Source organism: Chelonia mydas, chromosome 7, assembly GCF_015237465.2.
Source record: "Chelonia mydas isolate rCheMyd1 chromosome 7, rCheMyd1.pri.v2, whole genome shotgun sequence".
NCBI lineage: Eukaryota > Metazoa > Chordata > Testudines > Cheloniidae > Chelonia > Chelonia mydas.
Window position 1 is genome coordinate 26,335,146 of NC_057853.1, and position 16,705 is coordinate 26,351,850.

Genomic DNA, 16,705 nt, shown 5'->3' on the forward strand with positions numbered 1-16,705 from the left:
TTTAGAAAAGTCAGCATTTTTTGGACTGGATTATGTTCAAGCTCTTCCCAATAGCAGGAAAATTAACAAAAAAACAAATTGATTGGCAGCACCGAACAGCCATGTTCAAAATAGTCATGGCCTCTGACACAAAGGAGATTGCTTTAAGTTTCAGTGAAGTTTATCTGTTCAATTCTTTAAAGTGCTATTATCCTTTGGATGGACCCCTATATTTTTAGAAACCTTTACACACCTTTTTTCTTATTGTTGTGATGTTGCCAATACCAATTTTCAATCTGCTTTTGCCAAACATTATTTAAGCCATTGGTTTTATCAAGAAGTGTACCAGGAACAGGGAGAAAACTCAGAGGAGTAAACTGGAACACAGGCAGGCAGTGTGTGGAAATGGAAATCAAAATGTTTCATCTCTATAGAGAAGCTTTCAGTTCTATGATGTCATACACATGCAACACAAGGGTTTGATACGAAGTGTGTAGAGTCTTTTCAGTGACTTCAATGGACTTTGGATCAGACTCCTTAAGACAGCGTGCCTAAAATATTGTAAATGTGCGATATAAACCAAAACTTTTTATTGGGGGCAGGTCATATTATTTCTCAATGATCATTTTTATATGAAATGGTGAAACAAACAAAAATAGTCTGTTTTTTAAAGAGAAACACCCCACCCCACCCCCAAAAAAACCCCAAAGCTGTTTCTATAGGAAATGTTACACATGCTGGCATTAAAACCCAAGTTCTGAACAAATTTAGAGATATGATCCTAATGTTTCACCATTTAATAAAATCTTTCTTTTTCTCAGCACTTCTATCAACAGTCCAAATTAATTTCACTTTGAATTTAAAACTAGACTGGAATCTTTATTAATATTTAAACATGATAAAGAAGACTTCTAGATTGTGATATTATTTAATAAAACAAATCCATGACAACTGGATCCAGCTACAAAATTAAATCTCTGTTTTTGTTCATTGTCCTACACTATTTTGTTTTAATACAAATAGTATATGTGCAAATTGGAATAATCTCTGGGCACAGGGAAAAAGGAATGGAAGGCTTATGTAACAGTAGTGACATATGACTTATGTATGAACTCCTTTGAAAGCTGCAAACTTTGACTTACTTTGTTGAGCCAGCTCTGCGGCTGGTCCCAGCATTCTGTAATCTGTTCCTTTAATTCTCTTGAGATAGCATTTACAAACAAAAAAGAAAAATCTAATAAATAAAAATATAGGGGAGGAAGGGAACCACACTCGATGGTAGCGTGAGGCTTGGTAGATGTAGTTTTAAAAAAAATTGTGATTACAACCTGTAATTCTAATTTATTTCGCGTAATCCATGTTTCTGTTACATGAGGGCTGTGTGGGTTTGTTTATACTACGCTGATAGTTTGTATATCTGTTGAGTCAAACTCTGCTCTCAGTGATACCCATGCTATCGACTTCAGTGGCACTGCGTGATCCTAACTGTTGGGAGCAGGTGGCTTTTCATATTGCTCTAAAGTGTGTATGTGTGTGTGAGTGTGTGTGCCAGTAAACCACACACAGGAAAGTCTTTGGCTGCAGCTGAAAAGCAATAATACAGGATGGTTGTATTTTCATAGTGACATTTCTCCCTCACCATAAACCACCCACTTACTTATGTCTGATCCTGCCTATCATAGGGGGAAGTCTGGCAAGATTCTATGCTGCTTCTCACTTTTAAAATAGTTATTTGTCATATGCAAGTTCAGATTCTTTTTTATTAGTGAGCTAAATTTAGGTTAGGTTATCTAAGCAATGTGTCCCTTCTAAAAACTCTTAACTTTGATTTTGTGTAATGTTGGCTAGGGCTTGACTAAGTGGGGTGGTGTGATGTTGTGAAGTTGCTTCTGGAAATGCTGTTGCCAAAACTTGGGACCTGAGGTAATGAGTACTGGATCATTTACAATCAATGTTGCTTTATGATGTGTTGCCTTTCCCAGCGGTTCTGCTTTCTTGAGTAGCGATTGAACGGCAGTAGTCAAAATATTCAGCTGATCGAGAACCCCTGAAGGCTCCTGTAGACAGAGTTACTCAAACATTTTCTGAACCAGTTTGACCCATTGCTGATTTATTCCAGATCCATTTTCAAGGAATTTAAAATATGCAAACCGAAGCGTAAAGTTTATAGCACAGCTCAACAGTTTCAAACAAGATGCATCCCGTTCCAAAAGGGCTTCTTTTATTTAGAATAATTTTTCACCGTCTTTTCATGACAAAGGAATAGTGTGGATGACTGGAGACTGTTCCTGTGATATAGTTGTGGTATGCACAGTGCAAAAGTAGCCTGTCCTGTTGACTTCCAGGTCCTTAATGATTCTCCTCTGTGCAGGGTTGCCCTCCTATAGAACCTTTCCCCCCAGCACACTCTCATGGACTATCCCTTTAAAGTTGGCAGAGCCAACCAGCTGCTCCTCAAAAGTGACTATTTTGCTACTGGTTGCAGTTTCCTGTGTCTTTTTCTCTTCCAGCTGGTGAAGCACTCCTACCTCCTGGTAAGTTTTTCCTTTCTTTTTCATAAAGAGAGTGGCATGTTCTCACAGTTTCTTTTCCCAAGTAAGGTGGGGTTTGCTTTCAATAACTACCCATCTCAGCAGAGATCCTGCTTGGTAAGCAAACATTTTTTAGGAATCCTCCAATGTCTCGTTACTTTGTAAATTGGCAGCCTTGCAAAAGTAAAGAGTAATGCTTGAGCAAATTTGAATTGACCACTACTTGGGAGTAAGAAGGGAGAGTTCAGTAGTACTGTAATTTACTATCGAAGCTACGGGCTATAAAACTGAGCAAGTGAGAGATGACCCTGATTTGAGAAGATAAGAACTAGTGGATAAAGACAGTGGGTAAGCAGAGTCCAAATTATGTTATGCAAATATAGTGACTTAGTATGCCAAGCAAGGAACTGTCTCAGTCAAAATTGCCTATAAATTCATGGAAAACAGAGAAGACGTATAGTTCTGCAGCTCTGCTTTTTAGAGGGAAAAGAATAATTCCCCCATTACTACTTTTCATATTCTTACATCGTACATTGATGGGTAAAGAGTCTGAAAGTAAATCAAATCTGAGAAGTTAATGAACTGGAAGTAAAACCATAACCAAAAACCAGGCCTGATAAAAGCCACTATAAAGAAGATAAACAATGCAAGATGTGGCAGACGAATATACTTTTCTTAAGAATTAGTGTTCCTGTAGCTCTCAAACAGACAACTGGTTACTTCTGTCAAAGACAATATATTGCTAATAATCTGCAGAGCTGTCTGATTTATATACATAAGACTAGACAAATGCTGATGATGATAGGCTTTGAGTGGTTCCTGGGTGGTTATGTGCATTTTGTGGAAAGATGGTTAGTTATGAATTCCTACAAACCTCAGTCTTCATGATGCTGTGTTGACACCTAAAAATGGGGTGAAGTTAATTCTTTCTTGTTTATATACATCATAAATTGATCTTGACTTGCATCACAAAAGGTGTCTTAGTCCTTGTCTTGAGCTCTCTGATACACGTAGGAGGCCGTCTCAATGACCGTCTACAACAAACACTCCAAGCAAAATTCTGGCATGGGTAGCAGACAGTAACACTGTGTGGGGCATGAGGAGTGTCAAGTGAAAGTTTTTTCACTCCTGCTTTGGCTCCTGTAACCAGGCCATTTTGAGGGGCTCCTTGTGAGACAGGAGCTTTGGAATGGTGCAGTGGGGCCTGGGAATTAGAAGGCATGATCCGTGCTTTGGTAGACTCCTGTTTCATCCAGCACTGTCACCTTTCCATGCCCCTCTCCTCCTATGCAACTGATTCTACTCGTAGGTGAAATCATGCAGTCTAGAGCCAAGATCAAATTCTCTGTTACATCAGGGTAAATTCAAACTAACTCCACTGAAGCCAATGATAAAGTGAGAGCAGAACATGGCCCTCATTTCCAACTTATTTCTTATGTAGGCAGAAGACCTTGAATGGATTTCAATAGGAGTTTTGCTTCTGCAGGAACTGAATGAGGTCTTCAGGATTTGGCACCATTGATGCTGCTAGTTCATACCTCCCAACATTTGCAGTGGCTAAATTGGGATGGGTCCTGCCTCCCAGGGATTGGGGGCTGTGCAGGGGGGGGAGAGTGGAGAAGTTGCAGACCGAGCCCACCCTGCATTGACCCCATAACGGTGGCTCCAGTCTGAAGGGGCTAGCTGGCTTCAGCTCACCACTCTAAGCATGGTAACTTGGCCCTTGGGGTCACTGCACTGCTCTGGGCCCCCTTCATGGAGGGAACAGCTGGGCCAAATTTGAGTGAGTGATTCCAAAATAGGATTATACAAGGATAAAATAATCAAAAATCCTACCTCAGATACCATTTTACTGTAGGAATGTTCCGGTACAATTAGGATGGATCATGTTAAACTTTTGTAGCTGCTGGAACAGTGGGCCTATTTTTTCCACTTTAATCTGGTGTAAACCAATAGTAATTTCATTTCAGCCAGCTAATGAAAGGTGAATTAGGTCCAACCCATTGATAGCAACTGTGAATTACTAAAACCTTAAAACCCCTCATTTAGAAAGAATGGGCAAAAATTCAGAGGATGCTGAATAACTCCAAAGCACTATAATTTTTTTTTATCAACCGCTAATGATCATTCACTGTTGAGTTACATTTTTACTGAAAAATACTTAATCAATCAGCTCTGTGCAGAACACAGCGTATTATGGCTGCCAAATATGTAATGAGGAAAGTAAAGGTGAATATATTGTTCTGATACTACTATGTAAAGATTACAAATACATTTGTAAAGATTCATTAGATAACTCTGCAGTAACCTTATCACACACCAATCTTATTTTCATGACTTTCAGGGGCCAGCTGAAAGTATGCGATGTTACTCAAGCATGTTTCATTACCACAAAAACATCCATGCAAAATAAGTCACAGGTTTTGAAATGCAGAATCTAGCACAAAGTTAGAATAAGAAAGAAAATTATACATTTTGTCAATGTTAATATGTGTTTTTTTTAGCTAAAAATGTGTGCAGATCTCATGCAGATTTGTCAGTGTTGATGTTTATTAATTTAACATTTAATCTTAGAAAAAAAGAAAGAAAAACCACACCCAAACTTCAAAGCTCAAGCTGTTCTTTAAGAGCAGTCCAAAAATGTGTTTCTCCAGGCCTAAGGCAGTTCTAAACCAGCTACAGTTAAACAGAAACCGTTTCTCTCAAACTCTGCAAATGTTTTAAAATATTATAAGTGCCTCCCCGCCCCATCCCTGCTGGTAACCAGAGTGGAGGGAGAACTATTAGGTTTTTTGTTGCTGTACAGTAAGGTGAGATTTCCTTGTGAAAAGCTTCAGAATGATCACTTTTATTTAGTTTTTTATATGTTCATCTCTGTGATGGGAGCCCTCTCTCTACCACTATCCCTAGATTCCCTGTTGTGAAGGTTTGTCTGGCTATACCGAAAGAGGGACAGGAGACATTTGACATGGGTTTAATCAGGCCACAACTTTATTATTAGATGTCTGGGGCTACCCGGCCGATAACAGTGTACAGTGCAGGTAACCCCCATGTTTATTCCACAATTACTCCAGGGGGCTTTTATCAGCTCTCACTCTTTTTCCATCCAGGTCCCTCCAGCAAATCCATTGCCAGGACTTTACCATCCATCCCCACCTCGTAGGAAGGTTAAGGTGGGCTATAAGAATGGGGAGTTGGCTCCCTGCCGTACCAATCATAGGAGTCTCCAACCACCCGCCAGTTGTTCCTTTAATGAACACCTCTTTTTAAGTCCTTTTCCAAGCCATTTATCCTGTCACTGTATACCTTTCCTATGGAGTACCTGTAGTGGACATCCGTCCTACGCTTCCATAATGAGTTGTGACATACGGCCTCCCGCCCTTCATGCCATGCATGAACAGAGCCCACCTGAACCAGCTGTGGGGAAGGCAAAAAACCCCCAACTGGTGGTAAGGGAGCCTCAGCCTGCTCCATGTAAAAGAGAGGCTTCAGGCGCAGAGCTGCCCCTTTTAAACCCTGCATTCGCAGGGGATGAGTCAGCGACTATGCTGACTCTTTTGCAGCAGTTTTCATTCCCCACCCAAGCCATAAAGCACTGTTCCCTTCATTCGGCCAGCCAGCCAAATATCACGCTCCTGCCCACACCGCTTAAAAGTGCAGTGTGGTCATTACAGAAGTCAGCTTGACAGAATTACCTTTCCAGCAAGAAGATCGGACAGAAGTGGGCCTCAACTAGTCTCAGGGCCTGATGGGAGACTGCCTTAACATAAAATCCCCTGGTGGAAGGTATGTGGGGGAGGAAGGATTTCTGAGAAGTTATAACATTGCACTGGGTTCTGGCTAAAGCGTGTTGATGGTGTTTAATCACTTTATACACTATATTTGTGTTCAGCGGTAAGAGAACTTTGGTAAAATAGCTTATTTGTCTTACTCGTTCCTTTTGTTTTACATGGGCTGTTACGAGGGCAAACGGTGCAATTTTAAACATCATTGAAGACTATTTGTTACAATAGTTTTGGCATAGTCTTCATCAATTCCCCGAGGAAAGCAGGGTATTTGTATTATCTGACAACATGGTACTAAGGGGAGCCTTTTATACAGGCTCTAGGTAGCTAGAAAAGTTTTCAGGAGAGCTGCCTCATTACTCTAATGGGCCAAAGCCAACCTCACTGTTCAGCATCAAGTTTGGGGAACATTTCTTTGTTTAAAGAATTCCCCTGTAGGCCTTAATTCCGCAAGGTGCTGCTGAATATATTCTGCTTAGGGCTAACCCGCTTCAGCTTCTACTGGTGTCAATAGAAATTATGGGTCCACTGCACTTTCCAAGTCTGGCCGTCACTGAATACCTGCACTGTGGGGGAGTCAAATTTACTTCTCCCAAACAATTGCATAATATGTATTAAAATGTCTACTTCTGCAAAGATTTCCGTCAAATGACAACTATTTGTGACCACTCCACTGCAAAGAGGTATCTGGGTATAAAGCACAATAAAAGTTACCAATCATTGACATATTTGGAGCAGTGGGGCCAATAACCCCCTGCCCTTCCCCAAAAGTTTTTGCACTTGCTCAAAGTGGTCCTGTACTAAATCAGTATAGCTACTACAGCTGCGTGGTCACAACACCTCTGAAGTGTGACCCAGCCATCTTTCCATACATACAGAGGGTTGGCCGGGCCAAATTTCAATGAGTAATGTTGCAAGCTGGTGCATGGTGTTGTAACCCACCACTGCAATTTGGCCTGGCTGCCTCTCGGTCGAAATGGAGGGGTGTCTGAGCCAAATGGAGTTGTCGTGCACGGGGAATCTGCTCCTGTATATCAGTGTGCAGGGGAGTTCACCAAGAAGTCTACTGGCAGCACCAGCTCATGCACTGGGTGGTAAGATGGGGGCAGACTCCCTGACTGAGGGATACTCTCAGTCCCCGGGGAAGGAGGGAGGGATAAAGGGGAACAAGAATGGGGTCCCTGTTGGGTGGGGCAGAGACTGGAGTTCCCACACTCCCCTGCCAAAGGAATAGTTGACTTGCCACCACTGATTTGGGGGCTCCCTTTCCTGCACTGTTGTCATATGTTCACCACCCAATAGCTTCCCACAGTTCATGAACTGGGAATGTAATTTGAATATCAAACATTGTCCCACTTTGGGGAGTAATAAACAGCATGAGACCTCGCTGATAAACCCGGCCTCTAATCTTGCACCCGCAGTTGGTTCTGGGTAGAAATGAACATTTGGAAACGAACTCTCTCGCTTACACCTGGGAAGGAGATAGCTAGACACTTAAGTGTTAACAATTAACCCAATTTTTTGCACCTGGATTGTGAAATGCATCTCTGTGCTGCAGGCCAGGGGCTATGTACCAATGGTATAAAGAGCTGCATGCTGGAAGCCATGTGGAGTGCACAACGAGCCACTGTAACTGGATCTAGAAAACCTATGAACAATGCTGAATATTTTTGTGTGCCATCTACTGGCACATTACTTATTAATAAGGCTAATTTTTGTCAGGGACATTTTTAGTAAAAGTCAGGGACAGGTCACGGGCTTCCATCAATTTTTGCTTATTTCCTGGGACCTGTCCCTGACTTTTACTAAAAATATCCCTGACAAAAGGGGTAGGTGGGTTGAGCACCCACTGCCGCTGGGGCTCCCGGGTTCCCCACCACTGAGGTGTGTAGGAGCTCTGGAGTCCCCCTGCCTGTGGGGCTGGGCTGCTGCGGGGCCTCCTCAACCCTGGGGCAGCTGGGAGCTGCAGGGTCCCCCAGCCGATGGCCATAGCTGGGCAGCTGTGGGGTCCGCTGGCTGTCCCTAGCGGCTGGGCAGCTGCTAGGAGTCTGCCAGCCACGCCTGGACAGTTGCAGGGAGTCCCCCGCCGCCTGCCGTGACTGGTCTGCCAGCCCCCTGCTGCAGCTGGTGGGGGCTGGGAGCTCCAGTCCGGGGCAGAAAATGTCTTCCGTGACCTCTGTGACATAATCATAGCCTTATTTATTAACTATCTTCATCTATACAGACTTCTCTTTTGTAGAGTACTCATGCAGTGCTCATTAATCAGACTTACGTGGTGCATAGGTCAGGTGCTGGCCCAGCGTTACTTTCATGCCCAGTGAATTGCAGGTGCAAAACTGGGAGCTGTAATTCTGCCTCTTGTTTACACCCAGTGTATCTCCCTTGGCTTCAGTGTGTTAGTCCCAAGTCACACTGGTGTGAGAAGAGAGTGAAGTCCTTTATTTCTATGTCTGGCTTAGAAAGGGAAGAATGCTGTTTCTTTAGTTGTGGCAGTCAAATTAACTTCTTTTAACTAACTTGCTTGCCTGCTGTTTTCATGATAGACAATAGATCCAGTCCATTTTTATATTGAGTTTTATACAGTAGAATGAAATATTTAATTAGAAAGGAAAATATTTAAAATAGCTTTATGTCTTAGTGTCAGTTTACATTGGCATTTACTCATGTAGCCACATTTTTCCCCCCTTGGTCATTAATCATTATTAGGGAAGTTGTGTCAGAATTCACAATTAGCATCAGCGCCTACTGTGGGTCTCATTTCTTGATCAATTTTGGGCTTGTAGGACCATATGAAAAAATGCAATCTACTTGAGATTTGGTTTTCATTACATAGTACATGTTGCTTGTAGAGATAGATAAGTGTATTTGCAGCCCATTTCTCATTGGAGGGTTGAAATAATACATTGGAGAAGATATTAATGATGATGCTGTCTCTTGCTACGGCCTCCAATGTGAAAAGAATGGACATTTTTATTGCCACTGGTCCATTTTGGGAATCTCAGATATGCATGAGATAATGTTGTGACAAACCAGTCATCCATTTCTGGGGAGTGACCTTGCCTCAGGCTCAGCAAGTGGAACTCTAACAGAAGGGGATGAGAAGAGGCCAAGAAGGTTAAAGTCAGCAGAAGCAGGAAATGCAATTGTGTGGGTTTTATTTTTTGTCTCCTCCTATTGTTGGTGTCCTAAAAAGGAAAAGAAGTGTAACTCCCCCATGTCTGGGAGCAAGGTCCCTGCTACAGATGCGGAAATGCAGTTCAATTAGCTTGGAAAAATTTCACCTGTCAAGCAAACTTACCTTTCATTTTATTTAATTTTAAAAGGTGGTGATCTCTAAAAGGTGGCAGACTTTAATACACTTAACAGACTGTAATCGGGGGGTGCAGTTAGCCACGGGAGATTCATGCACTTGCTGCCTGATCTTTTGCCCCCAAACACATGCCCATTAGTAGACAGATGACCTCCTAATGCAGACATACTGTTACACATGATATTTCCACTAACATACAGCATCAGAACTGGTGATGTTCGAGAGCTGTCGGTATCTGGAAAGTTGTTAATAAATGGCCTGATGAATAATACGAAACGCTGCCAGTGTTCTACAAGAAATGTTAAAGTGTAAACCACAGTGTAGGTATATTTTCATCTACACCACAGACTTCTATAAATTCAGTTTTTGAAACCCAAGTGCTTACCAGAATTCAATCCACCTTCCCTTCTAGTACCGTCTGCTTCCCTGCCCCCTTTTAGTGATGTGCTGGCCGTGGCTTATGTGCTGGCTTAGTGAGTTGTGATTCTCTCTTCATCACAACGCTAATGGATGAATGGCAATACGCTTGCAGTTTTGGAGAAACTGGCTTGGCAGTTTCAGTCTGCAGTTCTGACAGGAAATCATTTTTCTCCCTTGAAGCATGATTATTGGGTTACTCAAGTGCAATCTAACCACTGTTCAAATGTTGTTTGTGTGTGGTTTTTTTGGTCTTATGAGAATCCTAAACTGTCCCAATGCTAAACATAACATTGGATAGATCTGCAAGAAGAAAGCAATATGTCATTTCAGTGATTGCTTAGGATTTTACTTTATCACTATTCTTGCCTTGATATCCTCTTCTGTCGCAGCTGGACTTGGGAATCAAAGCTGCTAATAAACCATTGACTGCATGTATTAGCTGACCCCTTTGGCTTTTCACTGAAGTGTAGGGATGTCACAGTGTCCTACTGGAGACACTTGTGAATGAGCAAAATAATGAAATAAGTTGAATTGATTTTAGGTCTTACAGAGGTTTCCCCTTGTATCATTTGGTTACGTCTTGAGTGCTCTGGTACAAATATCAATTCCTGCCTTTCAGCAGCATGGACCAATAACTTACTTTGATGTTCATCTATAAATCGATGGTAGTGTTACTGCCTCCCCCTTCTTCAATCTTCTCCCCACTTCCCCCTGCCCCGAAAGTTTATACGAAAATACTTAGCGATGGGTAAAGGGAGCAAAACAATTGTCTGGGTTTGATTTAGTGAGAAATAGCTTAAGTTAACATTTTCTCACAGTTAAAATTCACATCATGGAGCCTAGATCCTTTTTTCCTTTGTAATCATTTACAATTAATAGCCATATTGCACATACCCAGTAAAACTAGTTCATTATTGGTAATATGACTTATTTTTGGTATGTCAGCACCCAGGAATTACCGTCAAGGATCTGGGCTGTTGATTTTTTACTTCTCACATTTATTTTAGTTATTTCAGATTTGGTCTATTTAATGCCTTAGATATCTTGATGCTACTGTCCTGTTTAGCTGAACAATCTTCTAATATAAAATATTTTGCTCTGAGTTCTGCAGATGCTAATAAAAAAGTATTAATGGAGCCTGAGAGATGTTGCTGGCATCTTCTCTATAGATTTTCAAAGAGTAATAATTTAGGCCCCAATCCTACACACACTTAACCACATAAGTAGCCTTATGAGTTTAATGAGACTATTCATATTTGTTAAGTTAAGCGCACATGTAAATGTTTGCAGGATCAGGGTATAAGAGTGGTGGATGGTAGAAATGCTGCTGACTGAAGAGTTTTGCCCATGTTATGAAAAGTTGTGAGATTTAGATTATGCAACTACTGTAGATCTTGATTATATTTTGCAGTAATGTAATTCATCTGAGGAGCTCAACCTGCTTTGCAAACATTAAATAGCAAATAAAAAGCAACTCGTAGGTAGATCATTATCATCATGCATATTTTATAGATGGATAAAATGTGCAGAAAGATTACCTGGCCATATTGAAATCAATCGGACTTCAGTGGGGCCAAGATTCACCCTAAAAGTCTTGCCCATCCACATACAATGAGTCAGTGACAGAAACGAGAATAGAATGAGTCCTGATTCCCAGTACTCTGGCTCTATGCCAACAGATACAAGGCCACTCTAATAAAGTTAATGTTTATATAGTTAGCAATGAAACATACAGTGGTTGGTTATGAGATACTTAATTTAAGGTATTACCCAAATACCTATGTTTGTTTAATTATAGCAACTCTGAATACATCATTTTCTAAAGAAATTTAGTAATCAGAATTAAAACAAGTCCTCCAGATTTTCTCTCCTAAAAGGGAGAAAAGCTTCACTATTGCTAATCTGGTGATGTCTAAAGCCTATTCCTTGTGGTTTGGAAGGTATACATAATGTTATACTTAGATACCAAGTTCATCTTACATATAGTAAAAACACCTTTCTACTTTAATAAAGGAAAATCAATCTCATGGCCACTTTTATTACTTACATGAAAGGAAATTTGCTGTAGGAGAGAGAAAAATGCTGTCAGGAATAGTCCACACTTTGAGTTTTATATCAGGCACCCCCCCCCCCCACACAAGGAGTATACTATTCCAAAAGTATGTCCTCACTGCAAAGTTAACTGTGTCTTGGTAGGACTTCTAAGGGTATATTCCATAGTTCTTTGTGCTGCAGTAAGCTGCTGCTTTATGTCCCCGTCCCGATTATGGGAGAACATGTAGCCACTGGAGGACTACCAGCACTGAACTGGTTTACCCTATGTCCTCACTACAAAGTGGGCAGGTTATCAGCTCAAGTGAAAGTGGCATCTGAGCTCTAGCCTCTACCCCATCTGGGTCAGCTAGTCTGGGTGTGAAGCATCATGAAACTTGGGTGAGAGGGTTTTGTGTGTGGATGGGAGAGGGGTTAGCAGTAACACGAAAGAAATTAGTCAGATCTGCAGCGAAGACATTACAGCAAGAGGTGATTTTTTTTTTCCTGACTGCTGCTGGCTCAAATACATGATGTGTCTCTTCTGATAGTATTTGTACTGAGCCTTGTGGGTCATATACTCAATGACTTGAAATTGGTGTAGCAAAGTCAATGGAGCTATGCGATTTGGGATGGCTCTGATGGGATGACTCACACATTTGTTTACTAAGAGATGGACCTTTCTCTTGAGTTTGGTATTGGTGCTATTTTTAGTTGTCTGTTGTTGTTATGAGCCTGATCCTGCAGTTCTTAAACAGATATAATAGCATTGACTTCACCAGGAATGAGGTATATTTAAAGAGTGCAAGATCAGGCATAGAAATAACGTGTTCTTTCTCAGAAGACAGTTAAATATAAATAGCATAACGATTGGAAAACAAGTTTGTGGGCTAAATTCAGACCTGGCATAAATAGTTACATCTAGAATTCTGTACTAAAAGAAGTATTTCTATATACTGTATATGTATATGTAAAAAGTTAGTATATGGAAAGATTGTCATCAACTGGTATGTAAGTATTGTTCATAAATAGGTTGGTTCAATAAAGTTGTTGTTGCACTGCTAATGACTTTCTGTCTGAGCAGCCCTTAATACTACTAAAATAGTAAATACACTACAGATGACTTTGGTCCATTAATTAACTCAGTTGAAATTGCCTTTCTTGTTTGCGGTTTTGTTGTTGCTGTGTTGAAGACCCCAGCTCAAAAGCTTGTCCTTTTCATCAACAGAAGTTGGTCAAATAACATATATTATCTTACTCAATTTGTTTCTCCACTTAAATCAACAGTTCCAACAGAGATTAATATGCGCCAATATGCTAGCTTCAGTGTTTTACAGTGAACCTCCTGATATTTGTTGTTCTTAGATCACCAGCTGCTGGAGTCAGATTACTGGCTGAGAAGCTCAGCTTTCATTTAAAGTGAAAGTAAGTTTCTAGCCCTCATGACTGTGGAGAAAAGCTTGAACACATGAACCTTAAATGCTTTAAGAGAGGCACATAAAATGAATCTACCATTTTTATCTTATTATTTTAAGTCCTATCTTGTGATTTTGGGGGGCCCAACTCATGATTTTTGAACATTTGACATTGGGAAATTATTAATGTTTACTCCGGGTCATGTTGACTTTCATTTCACATCAGTTTACTATAGCAATGCATTATAGTTAAAATGTATTGTACAAATTGCTGGGATTTAATTTTAAGTGGGAGCCGCCTTTTCAGTGATGTTACCTTTTTAATATCTTATATTTTAAAATTTTTCTTGATGATTCAAAAAACGTATTTCCAAAGTTTAATGGTATCATTCATTATAAGATAAGTGCTGTTACAGATCGTATTTTTTAAACCAAGACTGAATATTTTACCAGCTTTATTGCATTTAACAGGACACAATAGTGCCAACATTTTAATACAAAGTAGCTCCATTACTGGTACAAATTAGAATTAATACCACACAACCGATTTTTGTATTGTTTTGAAAAAGGAAAAAAGTTTGTGCCAACCTGGATAAGCATTATTTTATGCACAATACCTTTTCAATCTGACTTTTGTTATGCAGAGTATTTGAACTCTCAGGCTACTAAGAGAAAACACATGGTCAACTGAAACATGAGACAGCCTTTTAAGCATTGTGTCTTTCAAGTCTGCAACCATCCCCCACTGAGTCAGAATCTATGAGCTCTTATGAGGTAAGTGGGGTTGGGCCTATTCAGTACTTGCTTGGGAGACTACCAGAGAACGTTCAGGTGTGATCGAGTAGGTAGGTGACTTCTCTGAGTCAATACTCGATGAATACTTCAGCACAGAGCTGACCTTCATGAGGTGGCATCTTTTGGATGAGACCACTAAAGGCTCCCATGAGGGTAGTGTCCTGGCTGAATTCCAATTTAAGATGGAATGGGAAGATCTGGCATCTATATAAGCCTCCTCCCACCTACTCTAATTTTAATCTGTAGAAATAGCCAATTAGGAGAAAATGTAATTTTTCCCTCTACACAAAATTCTTAGTTTAGTGCAGGGATGTATGGATTTCCTTGACTTCCGAGAATACTTTGATGATAGGCCAAGTGAAAAACCATTTTTCTCCTATGGTATATGTCTTAGATCTGATAGGGAAAAATGAGTTTCTTAATCATATGAGATACTAGTGGGATTTGATCCCTGGTTTCCACTCTGCACATATCATTTTTTCTACCCAACTTCTTGCTCTTTTCTTGCCACCCAAGACTCATTAACTTTGTATCCTTCTCTCACTTATATTTTTGGGCATGCAGCCATGTGCAACAGGCAACCCCCCCACCTTCTCTGTGTTCAAATCCTTTCTTAAAACCCACTTCCTCCATGGAAATTTTCATTATTAAGTCACTAACTAAATTAACATTTTATAAAAAGATCTGTTCCAGTTTGAGACTGGACCTCCCGCTCTCTGGTGGTCACCTCTCATACTGTTTACTGTGCTGTCAGTCCAGTGAAGGGCCTGTCAACATTTACTTTAAAGAACAGGGCTGTAACACCATTCAGTAGCATGGTGTACACAGATAGAAGCAAACCATATTATAATATATTTGGGAAATTACCATGTTATAACATGATTTTCCCAACCTAGTACATTTTTCTCCATGCTTGGGCCCTAAACTCCTTAGAGAAGGGGAGAGGTTTCATCAGTGTACTGTGCACTGTTAAGAACACTGATGATCCTCACTATATTACAAAATAATGTAACTGCTTCTCTAGTGCTGATGATCAGGGGTATCCCTAGTGGTACTCATGCGCTAGGCCAGAAAAACCCAAAATAAAACACAAACAAGCTGGGGTAAGTGCCTGCTCTGTGCACCCGAGCATGGTGATGTAATGCACTAATGAATGATGGCCTCAAGAGCCTGCTGTCTAACATGGCATCCTGGAATCGTCGGGAGTCCCAGGGCTGGATTAATGCAGAGACTTTAGAAGCTACAGCCTAGGGTCTTGCTTTTGAGCACACCCCCCCCCCCAAACAGACATAATGTCATAGAATATCAGGGTTGGAAGGGACCTCAGGAGGTCATCTAGTCCAACCCCCTGCTGAAAGCAGGACCAATCCCCAACTAAATCATCCCAGCCAGGGCTTTGTTAAGCCTGACCTTAGAAACTTCAAAGGAAGGAAATTCCACCACCTCCCTAGGTAACGCATTCCAGTGCTTCACCACCCTCCTAGTGAAAAAGTTTTTCCTAATATGCAACCTAAACCTCCCCCACTGCAACTTGTACAGCATTATTCTTCAGCTACTTGGCCAAAGTCAGCCAGGAGGGCCATCAGCTGTTTGTTCATGCCTCATGGGACGCAGCAGCCAATCAGAACTGCTCAGGAAGCAGCAGGGCTCTCTCTCCCTTTGGCTTCAGGAGCCTAGTTTAGTCTTGCAGGGTGGCTTGTATCTCAGGGTGGCTCCACTACCTCTTTCCTCCCACCCCTCCTGTGAGCAGGGATGGCTCCTCCCCCTTCCCTCCCTGTAACACCCAGCCCGGGAAGGAGGCGAGGGGTGTAGAACCCCAGAAGGAGCAGAGGTGAGCCCATCACAGTGGGTGGTGAGTGAGTGGGGTAGATGGGAGGGCTAGAGAGTGGACCGAGTAGGTGGGAGGGCTAGAGGGTAGGACTGGACAGATGGGGAGGGGCTTGTGGCAGATCTGATGGAGGATGCTGGGCAGGGCAAGTGAATGTCAAAATATCAGGCCATAAGAAAGGGAAAGTAGATGTCCATTCATTTCTTGTGTGTTTAACTTCAAATTTTAAGTTTATAGTTTAGTTTTTATAGACTTGATAGCATGGTGTTTTAACAGTATTACAGTGTATTTGTATAATTATGTGTTTGCACAATTTCGTTGGACTATTTTCTATCAGCATGCTTAACCTTGTCATTTGAGATTAATAAATACATTCTGGCACCCCACTCTTGAAAGCTGGTGACCCCAATCCCGTGGCAGGCGGTCACAGTCTGGGGTGTAATCCATCCCAGTGATGGGCTGTGTCATCATCTGCCCCGCAACCTTGGGTGCCTCACAATGCTTTGCTGTTGTAGTTTCAAGTAGGTCTTCTCACAAACAGTCTAACACAGTGGTTCCCAAACTTGTTCTGCCCCTTGTGCAGGGAAAGCCTCTGGCGGGCCGGGCTGGTT